At 46.1% G+C, this 16,792-nt stretch overlaps 1 protein-coding gene across 2 annotated transcripts in view; it reads right to left on the bottom strand.

Moving 5' to 3' along the window:
• The window catches only part of LOC119971632 (N-acetyl-beta-glucosaminyl-glycoprotein 4-beta-N-acetylgalactosaminyltransferase 1-like), a 1,002,314-nt gene that overhangs the window by 684,006 nt on the left and 301,516 nt on the right, over nucleotides 1-16,792 (bottom strand). The gene's annotated exons all lie outside the window — the stretch shown is intronic.

The following is a 16,792-nucleotide window of genomic DNA, read 5'->3' as shown; positions in this document are numbered from 1 at the left end:
CCCGCCCGCAGATCGGTGGGCCCCGATCGCGGGCCAGGCCACTCTGGGGGCCCTCCCCGGGGCCGTATCCCCCCGTACCCACCCGAGGACCCCGCTAGACAGTCGACGAGCCATGTCCCGCCGGGATGAACCATGTCTATTTCACACTGGTGGGACTGGCCGAAAACGGGCGGCCACTCGGCCCATCAAGGCCCCTAGAATTGTTGGGGGGGGGGTTTCAACCAACAGCCCCTGTCCGGCGCGGCGTGATCCCCACCCCACCCAAAAACCGGCACCCGAGATTTCTGCATCCGGCGTCGGAGTGGTGGGGCGGGATTCATGCTGCCCCCCGCCCCCCCGATGATCCTCCGACCCGGCGGGGGGGGGGGGGGGGGGGGTCGGAGAATCCCGCCCCTGGTTTGGATTTCAGACTGCAAACCAGCAAGGGAAAGCAGAATTATGACAGAAGATTTTAAAATGTGTTTTTGGGAGTGGAATTTTGAAACTCTGTTGTGATAATCATCTGGGGTGCTTCTGAGGAAATATTCACAGTCACTAACTTGGGTTTCAAGATGGAACTGTATTTGACCACAGTCACCTTGTGTGCATAAAAGGGACTGTGTGTTAATGAGACCATTGTAGTTTAAATGTACTTTATAATTCATGTTAATCCGAAAACCTGTTTGTAATTGTTAAGCTAATGGGGATGGGGAGTAAAGGAGGATTGCCTAATAGTCCAACTTTTCATGTTAAATTTTAAAAAATCATTGTTAAAACTAATTAGCAGTCCTGTGATTCTGTTCCTCCACGTTTTATAAAAAAGTAAAAGCTGCGACCTTTTGAGCCAGAGTTCCATTCTGGGATCTTCCCGTCCAATTATAACACTAACTGAGGTCATAACAGTAACCAATTTCCTCTTGGAAAGTAGAACAGTCATCAAAACCGTCAAGTGTGGCTTCAACTTAACAAGCTTGGAAAACTGGCAAGTAAAAGGAGGAAACACAGGTTGCATCCATAAAGTAATTGCCTTTACAATGTTGCTTGCGGGCCAGGAGCAGAAGCACTCCCTCCTGTCCCAATTATTCCACCTGTTGACATCCCCCTGCCTTCACAATCTCCACTCCAACAAGCCCCCATCTTTGATCCTCAATGATTAGTAACACACCTCCTTGCAATCATATCCGCCCTTTGATCAACAAATATCCAATTTCTAATCCTCCACAACAAACGATTTCCTACTCTCCTAACTGCCCTAATCTCTTCCTCTCTTCTCAACTTTCCCACAATTTTCAACCTGGCCTCCATCACCTGGACCCTCCCAAACATGCTCTAACTACACCCTGGAAACCTCTACCCTCAACTACGACTAAACCTACGTACTCCTGGACTGCTGCCTCGCAGCATCGGGTTTTCCAGCTCAACAGGGTGGGTAAGCCTGTCAATCAGCCTGGCCTCCGGGTAGGAAGCTCTTTAAGAATAAAACATGCAGGGCAGCACAGTGACGCAGTGATTAACACTGCTGCCTCACGGCGCCGAGGTCCCAGGTTCGATCCTGGCTCTGGGACACTGTCGGTGTGGAGTTTGCACATTCTCCCCGTGTTTCAACCCCACAACCCAAAGATGTACAAGGTAGGTGGATTGGCCATGCTAAATGGGCCCTTAATTGGAAAAAATGAATTGGGTATCTCTAAATTTAAAAAAAACATGAGCATCGCCTTGGTCATAATTCCTCCCTCCTGCTGCATAACATTCCTGTGAATAACAGGGCCAATGTCACTAAATATTTGACACACTGTAGCACCACAAGAGTAGAAGAAGGTAAGCTGTAGCAAAGGCAAAAGGCAGTCATTAACCTGTGGTGATATGCATCACTGTAAATACACAAGGGGTTAAAGTAAATACACTACAACTAAGTAAACACTAGAGGGAGCACCGGAGATGTTATCACATGCAGATATCAGCTAATGAACACATAGAATAGGACTGCCAATGGGCAGTCAAGACACCCAGAGGTGACACAACCACAGGGGGACATTTACACAACCCATATAAAAGGACAGGGCACACATAGAACATAGAACATAGAACGATACAGCGCAGTACAGGCCCTTCGGCCCTCGATGTTGCACCGACATGGAAAAAAAAACACTAAAGGCCATCTAACCTACACTATGCCCTTATCATCCATATGCTTATCCAATAAATTTTTAAATGCCCTCAATGTTGGCGAGTTCACTACTGTTGCAGGTAGGGCATTCCACGGCCTCACCACTCTTTGCGTAAAAAACCCACCTCTGACCTCTGTCCTATATCTATTACCCCTCAATTTAAGGCTATGTCCCCTCGTGCTAGCCACCTCCATCCGCGGGAGAAGGCTCTCGCTGTCCACCCTATCTAACCCTCTGATCATTTTGTATGCCTCTATTAAGTCACCTCTTAACCTTCTTCTCTCTAACGAAAACAACCTCAAGTCCATCAGCCTTTCCTCATAAGATTTTCCCTCCATACCAGGCAACATCCTGGTAAATCTCCTCTGCACCCGTTCCAAAGCTTCCACGTCCTTCCTATAATGAGGCGACCAGAACTGTACGCAATACTCCAAATGCGGCCGTACCAGAGTTTGGTACAGCTGCATCATGACCTCATGGCTCCGGAACTCAATCCCTCTACCAATAAAGGCCAACACACCATAGGCCTTCTTCACAACCCTATCAACCTGGGTGGCAACTTTCAGGGATCTATGTACATGGACACCGAGATCCCTCTGCTCATCCACACTACCAAGAATTTTACCATTAGCCAAATATTCCGCATTCCTGTTATTCTTTCCAAAGTGAATCACCTCACACTTCTCCACATTAAACTCCATTTGCCACCTCTCAGCCCAGCTCTGCAGCTTATCTATGTCCCTCTGTAACCTGCAACATCCTTCCGCACTGTCTACAACTCCACCGACTTTAGTGTCGTCTGCAAATTTACTCACCCATCCTTCTGCGCCCTCCTCTAGGTCATTTATAAAAATGACAAACAGCAACGGCCCCAGAACAGATCCTTGTGGTACGCCACTCGTAACTGAACTCCATTCTGAACATTTCCCATCAACTACCACTCTCTGTCTTCTTTCAACTAGCCAATTTCTGATCCACATCTCTAAATCACCCTCAATCCCCAGCCTCCGTATTTTCTGCAATAGCCGACCGTGGGGAACCTTATCAAACGCTTTACTGAAATCCATATACACCACATCAACTGCTCTACCCTCGTCTACCTGTTCAGTCACCTTCTCAAAGAACTCGATAAGGTTTGTGAGGCATGACCTACCCTTCACAAAACCATGCTGACTATCCCTAATCATATTATTCCTATCTAGATGATTATAAATCGTATCTTTTATAATCCTCTCCAAGACTTTACCCACCACAGACGTTAGGCTCACCGGCCTATAGTTACCGGGGTTATCTCTACTCCCCTTCTTGAACAAAGGGACCACATTTGCTATCCTCCAGTCCTCTGGCACTATTCCTGTAGCCAATGATGACCTAAAAATCAAAGCCAAAGGCTCAGCAATCTCTTCCCTGGCTTCCCAGAGAATCCTAGGATAAATCCCATCCGGCCCCGGGGACTTATCTATTTTCACCTTGTCCAGAATTGCCAACACTTCTTCCCTACGCACCTCAATGCCATCTATTCTAATAGCCTGGGTCTCAGCATGCTCCTCCACAATATTATCTTTTTCTTGAGTGAATACTGACGAAAAGTATTCATTTAGTATCTCGCTTATCTCCTCAGCCTCCACACACAACTTCCCACCACTGTCCTTGACTGGCCCAACTCTTACCCTAGTCATTCTTTTATTCCTGACATACCTATAGAAAGCTTTTGGGTTTTCCTTGATCCTACCTGCCAAAGACTTCTCATGTCCCCTCCTTGCTCGTCTCAGCTCTCTCTTTAGATCCTTCCTCGCTTCCTTGTAACTATCAAGCGCCCCAACTGAAACTTCACGCCTCATCTTCACATAGGCCTCCTTCTTCCTCTTAACAAGAGATTCCACTTCTTTGGTAAACCACGGTTCCCTCGCTCGACCCCTTCCTCCCTGCCTGACTGGTACGTACTTATCAAGAACATGCAATAGCTGTTCCTTGAACAAGCTCCACATATCCAGTGTGCCCAACCCTTGCAGCCTACTTCTCCAACCAACACATCCTAAGTCATGTCTAATGGCATCATAATTGCCCTTCCCCCAGCTATAACTCTTGCTCTGCGGGGTATACTTATCCCTTTCCATCACTAACGTAAAGGTCACCGAATTGTGGTCACTGTCTCCAAAGTGTTCACCTACCTCCAGATCTAACACCTGGCCTGGTTCATTACCCAACACCAAATCCAAAGTGGCCTCACCTCTTGTTGGCCTGTCAACATATTGTGTCAGAAAACCCTCCTGCACACATTGTACAAAGAACGACCCATCCAATGTACTCGAACTATATCTTTTCCAGTCAATATTAGGAAAGTTAAAGTCTCCCATAACAACTACCCTGTTACTTTCGCTCTTTTCCAGAATCATCTTCGCCATCCTTTCCTCTACATCTCTAGAACTATTAGGTGGCCTATAGAAAACTCCCAACAGGGTGACCTCTCCTTTCCTGTTTCTAACCTCAGCCCATACTACCTCGGAAGAAGAGTCCCCATCTTGCATCCTTTCTACCACCGTAATACTGTCCTTGACTAGCAGCGCCACACCTCCCCCTCTTTTGCCCCCTTCTCTGACCTTACTAAAGCACCTAAACCCCGGAACCTGCAACAACCATTCCTGTCCCTGCTCTATCCATGTCTCTGAAATGGCCACAACATCGAAGTCCCAGGTACCAACCCATGCTGCCAGTTCCCCTACCTTATTTCGTATACTCCTGGCATTGAAATAGACACACTTCAAACCACAGACCTGAACACTGCCGCCCTCCTGCGAAGTCAAAACTGTGCTCCTGACCTCTCTACTCTCAATCTCTCGCACCCCAAAACTACAATCCAGGTTCCCATGCCCCTGCTGAATTAGTTTAAACCCCCCCAAAGAGTACTAACAAATCTCCCCCCCAGGATATTGGTGCCCCTCAGGTTCAGATGTAGACCATCCTGTCTATAGAGGTCCCACCTTCCCCAGAAAGAGCCCCAGTTATCCAGAAATCTGAATCCCTCCCGCCTGCACCATCCCTGTAGCCACGTGTTTAATTGCTCTCTCTCCCTATTCCTCATCTCACTATCACGTGGCACGGGCAACAACCCAGAGATAACAACTCTGTTTGTTCTCGCTCTGAGCTTCCATCCTAGCTCCCTAAAGGCCTGCCTGACATCCTTGTCCCCTTTCCTACCTATGTCGTTAGTGCCAATGTGGACTACGACTTGGGGCTGCTCCCCCTCCCCCTTAAGGACCCGGAAAACACGATCCGAGACATCACGTACCCTTGCACCTGGGAGGCAACATACCAAACGTGAGTCTCTCTCGCTCCCACAAAATCTCCTATCTGTGCCCCTGACTATTGAGTCCCCAATTACTAATGTTCTACTCCTTTCCCCCCTTCCCTTCTGAGCAACAGGGACAGACTCCGTGCCAGAGGCCCGTACCCCATGGCTTACCCCTGGTAAGTCGTCCCCCCCACAAGTATCCAAAACGGTATACTTGTTACTCAGGGGAACGACCGCAGGGGGTCCCTGCACTGACTGCTTCTTCCCAGTCCCTCTTACAGTTACCCATCTATCTCCAGTCTTTGGTGTAACTACTTCCCTGAAGCTCCTATCTATGACCCCCTCTGCCTCCCGAATGATCCGAAGTTCATCCAGCTCAAGCTCCAGGTCCCTAACACGGTTTTTGAGGAGCTGGAGTTGGGTGCACTTCCCACAGATGAAATCAGCAGGGACACTGACGGCGTCCCTCACCTCAAACATTCTGCAGGAGGAGCATTGTACTGCCTTCCCTGACATCCCCTCTAGATTAAAAAAAAACAAGAAAAAGAAAAAGAAAGGAAGAGCTTACCTGATATTACCTCAAACCCTGCTCCCGCTGAAAGGTAAGCAAATTTAAAGGCACTCACTCACCTTCACGACAGGCCCCTGCTCCCGCTTCCCAACCACCGTGGGGTGGGGGGGTTGGTTAGAGGAGGAGGTAGGGTGGGAAACACTCACAAAGTGTTTCGGGTTTAACTGTCACTTGCCAACAGGCCCTCCACAAACCACCTTCAACTTAGGCTGACCGCACTGCACGTATGCAAATTTCCCCAGAACAGCTGATCAGTAGCTCTGCTCTGCTGCCCTCTGCTGGTTGCTTGCCTTTACTCAAACTCCTTGGGTCTTCTTCGCAGGTTCACCTTCAACTTAGGCTGACCGCACTGCACGTATGCAAATTTCCCCAGAACAGCTGATCAGTAGCTCTGCTCTGCTGCCCTCTGCTGCCCTCTGCTCTTTCTCTTTCCACAGGTGACACTCAGAGAAGGACAGGGGCAGATCAGAAGCATCACACCCACCGCATGGCTTGGAGCAGACTGGTTAGTTAGACTGAGTTACTGTAGCAAGATTAGCAGGAGAGTCGAACTCAAGTAGGAGAATTGTTAACTGTTCAATAAATGTGTTAAACCTATCTCCAAGTCTGAACCTTCCTTTGTCAGAGCATACATCAAGGAAGCAGCTTATGCTACATGAAGAAGCATAACACAACACAACCTAACTCAGCCACTGTGAAAATCACATCACCAAATCGACATGCCATTGAAGTCAGTGCAAAGTGAAACTGGGCAATGTTTAAAGCTGGTTCCCAATCCAATCACGTCAGTTCTCCACTGGCAAGGCTAGGTTAAAATTATCCCTCAAAAGGGTTTAAATCTTTCTCAATTGCAAGGTCAAGATAGATTAACCCTCTGGATAGCCAAAAGGCTTTTGCTCTGGGAAAATAAGCTCAACCCTCACTGCAGTGATATGGGTCACCTCTGTTGACAGAAATGGTTTGCAGCACAAATCTACAATACAAGGGTTCGAATAATTCAGTACAACTTGTCAGCTTCACTCAAAGAAACTATCAGGATGCTGTTGTAGGAAATGTCACAATAGTAGTCAGAGGGAGGCATGTTGTAGCAGCACACAAAGAGCTTTACCATGCATATAGCCCACATTATATCTAAACTAGAAACACTCCACGCCGCCTAGTGAAAAATAGGCTGTTCTTCCACCCTTCGCCCTCACAAATACAAGGTTCACAGAAAGAAAATCAAAGTCAGCTCATCTTTAAAAAAAAATCTTGATCATGCCCAATGGATGGGGCAATTTTCTGTTTATTTCACAGATGAGATCATCCGCCACATTTATATTCACTGCACTAGCACCACGATTCTCTACCCCCAGTCCTGACTCAACAATTGTGGCTCAATCTCAACTGTGTGAACTCCGATTGCTGTGACAATGAGTGGCACTGGGGAAAGTGTTTTGTTATTACTGAGTAGTGTTGTCCACGGCAGATTGATTATGTGTCGCTGCAGCCTTCCAATGAACACTTGCCAGCACTCCAATGCTGGAGCCCTCCAAGTAAAGAAGGTCGGCAACATTAAATTGTCCACAGAAGAGCATGACAGAAAGAAGAGAAAAGTCAATAAGGATGTAATGACCGCAGCTAATTAAAGTGAGGTGAGTTTTCTCTCCACTTTACTGTGGTTCAGTGACAATAGGTTTACTTTTCTCAGTGTTTTTTTTTAGTAATTATTGTAAACTAACATTGACTGTCAATGACATTGCTAAACATCTAAGTGCGCTGAAATTAATATACCATTGCTGCTTGATGGGCCAAGTGCTTTTAGCTTGTGTTCCACCTCATTCCCCACACTATAAGTGATGATACCAGAAAAGTACTTAATTGGCCATAAGCACTTTACTTAAGTTGTAAACGGCACTATTTAGACGGACGTTCTTCCTTTCCTTTCAAGGGAGTATTTGGAACCCACAGGGTAACCCAATGGCATGTGAGCCTTCACATTTATAAATGCAGGTTATTTCTTTCTTGCCTGCTCTTAGAATTTGACACAGGTACTCACAAAACAAAGTCTTGCGCTTGTGATCCTTTGAGGAGTGCAGATGGGCCTTTATTCAGCACAGCAATAAACAAGGACAAGACTATAATTGGACTTTGTTCAGAAAGCACAGTAAGACTAAAGGGTCGATGTCTCACTCGGTTTCTAGATTGGCCTCTCACCTGGAGGTTATTTTGCCTGCATGTCTACTTTGTCATCATTAATCACTCACCTTGGAGGTTATTACATTTGCTCGACTGCCTCCCTTTTCCCTCCACATATATTGAGGTTTCCGACCTAGAGGTGACAGCTCTAAATGTAGCAATCACTTCCACTCAGGCTGAAGATTAGCCAATTACATTTCAGGCAGGAAGCAACAATTAGTGTTAAAGACACTGCAATTTTATGTTTAAAAATACCAACAAGACTGAGACTAAACTTTCTCAACTCTGCAAGTATCTGTAAAAATGTACCCAGTGGTTTTAGCTTTTAGAGAGAGCAGAGATCTCACAGTTGTAGCCCCTCTCCTTCTCCATGAAACAGTGTGTAGAACTGAGGACAAGTTCCCACTCACAGCTTGTTAACCCATTCTGCAACATGATTTCCTTGAACAAACCACTGGTAACTGGCAACCGTGAAACAGCATTTAAATATCAAGTCTTACACCCCACCCAATGAATATAATCTTACTTGTCCTTCACTATTCTATCAGTACTACTTTGACGTGAGTTCCTTTTACTTTTAATCTTAGGTTCCTGTCCAATCTCTAAGTACTTCATCATACACTGCTCTTCCATTTTGCACCTTCTCTATTTTAAAATCAGCCGTCATCATGCATTCTCCTACTCTGACTCAATCTTTCCCAAAGCATTGCTACTGTGCAACTCTTTGGCCTGAGCTTTCGTACTAATGCAGAAGCTCTCCATCTTGGTGAAAATGATATCGAAAGCCAAAACCCAGCGATCCCACCCCTGAATCCAGCTTCTACTTCTTTTGTGGAGGCTGGGAGGGGAGGCAGTCAGTAGGGATGTGTTGTCCTTTGCACATCCAGGATTCACAGAGGCAGCTGCATGTGCTAAAATGCAGCTTCCTTCAGCCAGATCCATTTTTGACTAGTGGGGACGTCTGAAACACAACTTGTGCACATTAGACCTATCAAGAGGCAGGAGTTCTTTGGCGAGGAAGGGTACCTTTAGCAGAGGTATGTTGACTTTTGGGATTGTTAAATGTAGACATGAAAGTGCGTAAAAATGGATATACATATAGGAATGATCAAGCTCAATGGAACTGTCAAGGGACCTATCAAAAGAGCTGTTAAACTGTCAAATAAACTGTCAAGGGAGCTGTTAAACTGTCATGGCAACTGGCAAAGATCATTGGAACTGTTAAACTACCAAGGGATTTCAATCTCCTGGTCTTGACTTTTTTTTTAAAAAATAGTCTGCAGGTTAAAAAAAAAATCAGTGTAAGGGGGCAACACAATGGTGCAGTGGTTAGCACTTCTACTTGCGGCGCCGTGGACCCAGGTTCGATCCTGGTCCCGGGCCACTGTCTGTGTGGAGTTTCCACAATCAGACAGATACATCACATTACAACAGATTCACTTACATGCTTCCCTCTGTCTTGCAGGGCCAGGTGGCACATAACCTGAGCAAAGTATTGGTGCAGGACAGATATGTCTGCATCAACTGAGCCCTCTCTGGAGAAGAGGATGACTGTTACTGAGGTCGTTGCATCCAGCATCCCTGAAAACTTTAAGGATGATTTGCTAATTCTGTCTTATACCCCTTCTCAAATTCCACATTCTGCTCCGTCGCATGAAGTGCGACCTGCAGATAGTGTGACTGTGGACCTTTTACCTTCCACCCAGTCCTTTTCCCTTCCCTCAACCCCCCACATCTGCATTCAGACACAAAAAGCTGCCACCTCGCCGACCGCTGAAGCTTCGTCATGAAAGTTGAATATTGCACCAGGCCCTTGCTAAAGGATCACCAGCAGTTGAGCTAATGTTGAAAGCTCGGATCCTGCAACTAGGAAAGCTTTTGTATTGTTGGAATCAACACTTGGTGAATTACCAGACACAACAGGGCAAGGGGAAAGGATAAAGTTGTGTCAGCTCCTTGGAAGTTGAGTTTACCGCTGAGTTCTGCTGCAGAGAACTCAGATGAGGAATTCAATGGGGTGGTCTACAGAGAACACAGATGGCTACATACATGAAGATGCTTGGTGCACTGGTAGCAAGTCACAGAGCATCTTACCATTGTCCAGGAGTACAAAAGAGCCCAGCTCCAACGTGGTCTCTGCAAATGCTCCGTGACAGCATTTGCAGACCCAGCTGCAATGGAGTATCTGGTGCTCACTGTCTGGTTTCCAATACGCCACAGGCAAAAGCCAGCCAACATCTCAGTCCTGCAGTGGATGCTCAAGTCGATGTTGTGAGACTCATATTTGGTACCATGCTGGCTCAGATTTCTGCCACCATGGCTGTGGATACCATTGCTCAAAGGAACATGCATTCTCACAAAGACGTCCAACAGATTGCTAGGATTGTTATGGCACCGCCATAAGGGAGTGGCAGTGACTTTGTGGAGCACAAACATGGAGTCCACTCTTAAGAGAACAGCTTTAATCTCTCACCACTGCCACTTTGTCAGCGACCTTATGCTGCCTTTCTGCCAACTAGTCTAGACATCTGCCAACAATGCAGAGATGGTGCAGACCGAAGTTGGAACCTTACAGCCCAGAGCTATAACCACTGGCACTGCAATCCTTGTCCTGCTGTCAGGTTTCAGGTCAAGTTGTAGGAGGTGGCACTGTTCAGGGACCACCTCATTGCAGAAGCACAGGCACCTCACACTGCTGCTGGCTGAGGTGGATGTAAAAGTGCTCCCTGAAGACTCCTCATGGATACAGCTATCTATTTGGAGCCCTCCATGTCCTCACTCTGTGCACAGCTGCACAGCTTAGCTGCCTCAGTTTCCATTTCAAACTTTGCTCCATGATTGCAGCTATAGCCCCCGTTACTGCAGCAACTTTTCCCCTGACAGACAACAGACCTCTCTGACCACCTGGTCAAGATTTAGCATCACTGCTTTGAAAATCCAAAGTATTTGTAAACCTCCATAAACAAAACAAAACACTTGCACTAACTCTTCATCAGCAATATTAGGCCGAGCAACCTGGAAGTTGCCTGGTTAACCCCTTTATTTGTGACAGCGGGGTATGTCTTTCATGAAGTTGTTTGCATAAGAGAAATAAAGAGAGGACATGAACCAAACCTGCACCATCCAGAATGACAGTGCAGCAAATTGGTGTTGGAGGCTGTTTGGCACCAGAATCTGCCCATTCTGTCTGTTTTCAGCATATCGGTAGCATGTCAGTGCTGGTACTCTGTCAGATGCGGCACACACAGGTCATGCCAAAAGTGGCCAGGTGTTGTTGCCACCATTTTTTAAAATTCAGGGCCTCCATAGAATTGTTGGCTCGTACCAAAAAATTCTATGGAGCCCAATTTTGCAGCCACAGATACTTAAAATCGTTATTTCTTAATGTGCCTCAATTTTCTACCTGCTCCTTCCAGCCTTATTGGAGTCCTACAAAATGGGCCTTGGACTTTTTCCTTGCAACAGATAGGAAGAACAATGATCATTACAGTTATATCTGGTGGGGGTTGAAACCTCTTAAGTCAGCAATGCTATTTCATGAACTGGTAGTGTTTTCCATTTCCCAGTTCTGGCTCAGATGCGAGATGCCAATGGGCAGCATGGTGGCGCAGTGCTTACTGCCGCCTCATGGCGCTGAGGACCCAGGGGTCCTGGTCCCGGGTTGCTGTCCTTGTGGACGTTTTCACATTCTCCCCGTGTCTGCATAGGTCTCACCCCCCACAACCCAAAAAGATGTGCAGGGTCGGTGAATTAGTCACACTGAATTGCCCCTTAATTGAAAAAAAGAATTGAGAACTCTAAATGTATTTATTTTTTTAAAAGCGAGATGCCATTATGAGAGATGCAGATGCGCCCCGTCGGAATGCTGAAAGCTATTGTAAATGAATAGCATATCCACTTGTTAAAGCAGATGGAGAGGACAATCTACAACCAGTCTGCTTGAATTGTTCCTTCAGTTGGCTGATCACAGAGCATTCCTTTCAGAAGCTGTGATTATTTCTATCGGCAGAGCTTACTGGGCAGAATTTCAGGGATCAAACATAAAATGAATGAGAAACAAAACATTTCTGCAATGGGAACTGGAAAGAAATAATAAAAAGTGAATCATATTTATGGGGGCAAAAGTTGTTAGTTTTGTCCTTTGTTTTCATTTAATATGAAAAACAGTAATAATTTGTACTTTTATAACATCTTTGATTTCATAAATTGTCCCAAGACACTTCACATGATCGCAAAATTACACACTGGGTCGGATAAGGAGATGTTAGAGCAGATGGTCAAAAGCTTTTAAGAAACATTGTAAATGTAGTAGAGAGGTGGAGACGTTTGGGAAGCGAATAACAGAGCTTAGGGCCGAGGCGGCTGATGGCACGCCCACCAGACATGTAGCGATTAAACTCCAGGCTGCAATTAGATGAGCGTGGATATCTTAGTGTTGTAGAGCTGGAGGATGTTACAGAGATAGATTGGGGTGGGCCCTTTGAGGGATGTGAAAATAAAGATGGGAATTTTGAAACTGCCGCTCTGAATTTTATGATTTTGTTTTTAGAAATTGTGTGCATTGTCCTATTTGATTTTGTTCCACGTCCAGCTATAACTAGGTACCTGTGAAGCACAACATTTGCTGTTCAATGAATGCCCTACTGCTGGCCTTGCCTGTAAAATACTGTTTTGCTATCAGTAGGTATTCTATAGAACCATTTGAAGTCATCATTACAATGTTTCAAAAATATCTCTCTCCGTGCCAGCTTTCAAAAACATTACAACGCACTTCACAGAAAATGAAATACTTTGTAATTCAGTACCTTGCTATGGAAGCAGTCAATTAGCATATTGCAGGATCCTACAAAATGGTAATTGGATTAATAATTACTTAACTTCACTTTAGGTGGTACTGAATAGTCATGGAGTCATACAGTACAGAAGAGGCCTTTCGGCCCATCGAGTCTTGCATCGACAAAACTACACTAAATCTACACTGATCCAACTTTCCAGTACTTGACCCTTGGCCTTGAATGTTATGTCATTCACGCACCTTTTAAAGGTTGTGAGGTTTCCCACCTCTACTACCCTCCCAGGCAGTCCATTCCAGACTCCCACCATCCTTTGGGTGAAAAATTGTTTTCTCAAATCCCCACTAAACCTCCTGCCCCTCAACCTAAAATTATGCCCCCTTGTTATTGACCCTTCAACTAAAAGGAACAAATGCTTCCTATCCATCCTGTCCATATCCCTCATGACCTTATATACCTCAATCAGGTACCCCCTCAGCCTTCTCAGTTCTAAAGAAGCCGATCCAGCCATGCTTCATAGCTCAAATGCTCCTTCCCAGGAACCATCCTTGTGAATCTCCTCTGCACCCACTCCAGTGCAGTCACATCCTTTCAATAGTGAGGTGACCAAAACTACACACAGTACTCCAGCTGTGGCCCAACCAAAATTTTGTACAGCTCCAACATAACCTTCCTGCTCTTATAATCTATGTCACGACTGATAAAGGCAAATATCCGATATGCCTTCTTAACCACCCTATTAACCTGTCCTGCAGCCTTCAGGAATCTGTGGACAAACATCCCAAGATCCCTCTGTTTTTCTGAGCTTCCTAGTGTCCTGCCATTCATTGAGTACTCCTTTGTCTTGTTATTCCTTCCAAAGTGCATCACCTTGCACTTTTCATGCTTAAATTCCATCCGCCACTGGTCTGCCACCAACCCATTTATAACCCAAGACCTTCTACGACCATAAGACACAGGAACAGAATTAGGCCGTTTGCCCTTCGGGTCTGCTCCACCATTCAATCATGGTTGATGTTTCTCACCCCCATTCTCTTGTCTTCTCCCCATAACCACTGATCCCCGTATTTATCAAGAACCTATCTCTCACTGTCTTAAAGACACTCAGTGGCCTCCACAGCATTCTGAGCAATGAGTTCCACAGATTCACCACCTTCTGGTTGAAGAAATTCCTCCTCATCTCTGTTTAAAAGGATCGTCACTCCAGGCTGAGGCTGTGCTCTCAAGTTTTAATTTCTCCTACAAGTGAAAACATTCTCTCCGTGTTCATTCTACCTAGGCTTCTCAGTATTCTGTAACTTTGAATGAGATCCCCCTTCATCCTTTGAAATTCCATCAAGTAAGACCCAGAGTCCTCAAATTCTCCTCAAATGACAAGTCCTTCTTTCCACGGATTGTTCTTGTGAACCTCCTTTGGACCATCTCCAAGGCCAGCACATCCTTCCTTAGATATGGGGCCCAAAACTGCTCAGAATATTCCAAATGGGATCTGACCAGAGCTTTATACAGCCTTAGCAGTACATCGCTGCTCTTGTATTCTAGCCCTCTAGACATGAATGCCAACATTGCATTTGCCTTCCCAACTGCACCTGCATGTTAACCTTAAAAGAATCCTGAACTAGTACCCCTACGTCCCTTTGTTCTTCTGATTTCCGAAGCCTTTTCCCATTAAAAAAATAGTCTATGCCTCCAGTCGCTTGTGATCTCACCCGTCAGGAACTCAGCGGACTCAGTCCAGCGCCGCCACAGTTGGGGCAGTTCCGATCCACGGGCAGGGGTGGACATATTTGGGGTTGGGGACACAGTGGTGGGGCAGTCTGGGGCGCGTGAGCCGGCCGAAGGGGGTGACTATTTCACGGGCCAGGTCCGTGAGCGGCTTCCGGCATGAAGAATGGCACGGCCGTTACAGGACATCGCCGTGCGCGTGCGCTGCCACGGACCCGGCACTTCTCCAGGCCATATCGGCAGCTTGAGCCAGTCCTCCAGGCTGCCTCCCTGCTAGCCGCCAGCAAAACGGGGAATCGGTGGCCATTTTGCACCAGCTTTCCTCACCGTTCCCACGCCCACATGGGAACATAGTCTCCAACTCAGAGATTACAGCGCAAGAGCATTGACTTCGGTCAGTTGGTAGCATTCACTAACGGGTTTTAGGATAGACTTCTAGCATGAAATGTATGGCAGTGAGCTAAACATAACTCATTGGCTGCTGCATTTTCTTCAACTCTTATAGTTATATATATTCTTGACTTTAGAAGCGGCATCTTTATTGCCTCAGGAAAACACCAGAGAATCCACTCAGCAGCTGTGCTTTTCACAATTCAATCATAGAAATAAACGGGCAGCACGGTGGCTCAGTGGGTTAGCCCTGCAGCCTCACAGCGCCTAGGTCCCAGGTTCGATCCCGGCTCTGGGTCACTGTCCGTGTGGAGTTTGCACATTCTCCCTGTGTCTGCGTGGGTTTCGCCCCCACAACCCAAAGATGTGCAGGCTAGGCGGATTGGCCACTCTAAATTGCCCCTTAATTGGAAAAAATGAATTGGGTACTCTAAATTTATAAAATAAAATCATAGCAATAAACATTTTGATGTGATGTAAGATTACATGTGGTTGTGTGATATTATCATCAGTATGGACCTTGGACCTGCTCAAACCAATAAGGAGTGAGTTTGTCCAGTAAACTATATATTGAGCAAAAACATTCTCGATGCAGCCAAAGGCAGACACGTCTGACACTTCTCCAGGTACTGAAATTACCAATATATTAATTTACCAGGCTCCAAGCCCCCAAACTCGCCAATATTCTCCAGCTGCCAGTCTTCTGAAGCTCCAACTCAATGAGCCTCCAGTGGCCCAACATCTTCCTTTGGTCTTCCCTACCATGGTAAGTATGTCTGACCTTGACATCCATCTGTGTGTGACACTGACACCATTGGTTCTACTCCAAGTTGTTGGCTTCTGCGGGTCATGGAGAAGACACATCTGAGAAAGCAAGTGACCGCCTGCTCAAAGACCAGTGGCTCTTGTTAACAGCTGAGAGCGTATTAAAACATTCCACTGGGGAAATCCACTTCTCATCAAGAGGTGACTAACATTTGCAGAGCAGCAAGGCTGAAGTTATGAATTCAACAGCACAATGCTGCACTCTTTTGAAAATTTGAACAGCACAAATGTATCAGGTCACACACAGCATTTATCTGGCACCCCATTTGTATAAGAGGTGAAGAAAAGAAGGGAAACAAATGGAAACAGATTTGATTTTGGCAACCTATTGCAATCTGAACCTCATAATCATTTTGGTTGTCTGAATTTACCAATGCAGTTTGCCACAAAGCTACCAAAAATAGAACACTGAATTAGAGGATCAATAGTGCAGTGGTTGTGATACTCAGGGCGGGATTTTCCAGGACTCCCCGCAGCTTGTTTTCCCACAATGGAGTCTGTTCGCCGTTGCCAGTGGGATCATTGCCAGTGCCAATGTCTAAAGCGTTTTGGGTGTCGTGCCTGTCACTCCCACGTGCAACCTGCCATGGGGAGGTGGGTGGGGTCGTCTTTAACTAACGGCCTAGACATTGTGAATTCAAATTCCACAACAGCAAGGTATGAAATTGAAATAAATAATTTCTGCATAAATACAACTGGCCCACAGATGTCCCACAAGGAAGAACATTTGCAATCCGCAGCCTGGTCTAGTCTATGTGTGATTCCAGTCCCACTTTAAGTGGTTAATGGTTACTGCCCTCGGGCCAACTGGAGAGAGGCAATAAATACCATGCAGCCCATAAGTATAACTTCATCTCCCAACAGAAGATAA

Source organism: Scyliorhinus canicula, chromosome 9 (genome assembly GCF_902713615.1).
Source record: "Scyliorhinus canicula chromosome 9, sScyCan1.1, whole genome shotgun sequence".
NCBI lineage: Eukaryota > Metazoa > Chordata > Chondrichthyes > Carcharhiniformes > Scyliorhinidae > Scyliorhinus > Scyliorhinus canicula.
Note: the sequence above shows the minus strand (reverse complement) of the source record. Positions and strands in the feature narration are given on the sequence as shown.